The sequence below is a fragment of the Octodon degus genome, unplaced genomic scaffold, assembly GCF_000260255.1.
Source record: "Octodon degus isolate 3935 unplaced genomic scaffold, OctDeg1.0 scaffold00163, whole genome shotgun sequence".
Taxonomy (NCBI): domain Eukaryota; kingdom Metazoa; phylum Chordata; class Mammalia; order Rodentia; family Octodontidae; genus Octodon; species Octodon degus.
In genome coordinates, this window is record NW_004524739.1 from 2,041,909 (window position 1) to 2,044,163 (window position 2,255).

Genomic DNA, 2,255 nt, shown 5'->3' on the forward strand with positions numbered 1-2,255 from the left:
TCCACAAAAAAAAAAAAAAAAAAAAAAAAATCACCAAACTAGTAGCTCATAGACATGCAATTCTATCCAGCATTTAGGCTTCATATTCTTAGACAATGTTCCTAAAGCAGGAGCGCTGGCTGCTTCTTGGGTGGGAGGACTCTCTATTGTACAAGACTGCCCCTCTTGCTGTCTGGGGCAAATCTTGTGTCCCTTGCCTTACATGCATTAACTCGCGGTAGCCCTCTCCACAGCCTTATGAGTTCCATGTTGTTGCAAATTCTCATCACCATTTTACAGAAGATGAATCCAGGAACAAGCAGGTAAAGTAATGCTCAGCTCTAAGTAATGCTCCTGGCTTGCTCAGCTGTAAGAAAGGAGGCAGCATGGAACCCAAGCAGTTGGGCTCTGGTCCTTGGCTCTAAGCCGTTCTGCCATCCTGCCTATAGATGGAGTGGGGTGTCTTTGCAGTAGAAGCCTTTTAGAGAGGACTCAGGTGTGTCAGGGAGCCACTCCAGGCTGAAAAGCCAAAGATTGGTAGGAACCAGTGAACTTTGCCTTATGCAGGATTACAATGGCAGATGAGGAAGGCCTCTGTCCGTTTTCTGTTGCTATAACAAAATACCCGAGACTGGATACTTTATTTTTTAATCACATATTAATTAATTAATTTAGTACAGGATCTTGCTACACAGCTCAGACTAAATAGTGATTCTTCTGTCTCAGCCTGCCCAGTGCTGGGATTATAGGTAAGCACCACCACGCCCCGTTTCAGTGACCAGCTTGGTGCAGGGCCAGCATGGTATGGCATGAGGTACCAGGAAACGATACCCAGGTCCTTGCATTGGCCAGGTAGGCACGTAGGCTGCCGAGCTATCTCCCCAGCCTGAGACTGGATACTTTATAAAGTAAAAGTTTCCCTCATGACTTTGGAAAGCCCAAACAGCCTGGTGCTGGTGTCTGGCAACCCTCCCCCTCCAGGTATACCACCTAGTGGCGAAGAAGTAGAAAGGCAAGCCAGCTGCATGCAGAAGGACCTGCGCACGCCCGCGGCTTATAGCAACCAACTCTCATGAGAACGAATCAAGGGGCAGGAGAACTGACTCTCTCCCACAAGCCAGCATTAGTCCATCCATGGGGTGGAGCCCTCATGACTCGATGACCTCCACTAAGCCCCACCTCCTCTTCAAGCTTCCGCCGCTCCACAGCACCATTGTGGGCACCCAGGTTTGGCATACAGCCGTTGGTGGATAAGCTATAGCCAAACCACAGCAAGTGGGGAGAAAGAGAGGGTTAGAAAAGTGTAAAGTGTAGAGGACACAGCCCAGGAACTGGCAATAACCCAGAAGTGGGAGTCGGGAGTCCACAGGAGAGCAAAACCAAAGGAATATCCAGAATTCTGGGTTTGGGGTGGGTGCTTGTCTCTCCAAATTGTTTTTGTTTTTGTTTTTCCTCTTGCCTGTCCTCCTGCAGCTGTTCCTTTCCCTAAAGACATAAATCTTCCTGGGACATCCTGGACGCGCCTTTGCCCATCAGTCTGTGCCTGCATACTCCTACATCCGCTCACACATAGCTAATGGCTGTGTGTAATTGGCAAAACGATTGCTAACTCGTACCAAGAGTCAAGTCTGCTCACACTGTAAAACTCCATCTCAAAAATAATTCTTCCAAAGCCAGTAGCCAAAAGCCTGTGCATAGGTTTGGCTGTCCTCCTGGTCCCTTACTTCTCAGCACATATCACGGGCTACTGAGTCCAACCAACGTGGAAAAGCAAGAGCGGCTCACTGTGCAGAGCGCAGCCTCACTTTGAACTCAAGCTCTTTCTCGTCAGCTGCAGGTCAGGCATAGGGCCAGCGCCCTCCTCCCCTGAACCTACCTTCTGTTTTCTGCTCCATTTTGGGCTTTTGAACTTATAGAGGATTTTGGCTCTGTCTTTTTGCTTTCATTCCTTTTCCTCCCGGCCACTTCAAGAAGAAAGCCTATCCAGGATGGCTAGGATCTGTGTTGTACTCCGCAATTGCTTGTTTGTAAGGAAGAGAAACCCTCTCGGACTAGTAGAAAGGACTGGTACAGTATGGCAACAGGATGTTTCCCTGCCTCTGTTTCTACAGTAAGTGGATTTCATACACCAAAGTGCATGCGAGGCCACCTGCTATCAGAAGGGCTGAGGGAAACTGTAGAACCAAATTTATCACTTTTACACCCTTCACCTGGAACAAAGATGGTATAAGTTAGGTAGAGTTCAGAAAGGGAGAGGATTGTGGCAAAGAGATAAA

General features: G+C 48.2%; 1 pseudogene; it reads left to right on the forward strand.

Annotated features, from left to right (window-relative positions):
- The window catches only part of LOC111813077, a 3,303-nt pseudogene extending 2,248 nt beyond the window's left edge, over positions 1–1,055 (forward strand).
- The last annotated feature ends 1,200 nt before the right edge of the window (positions 1,056–2,255 follow it).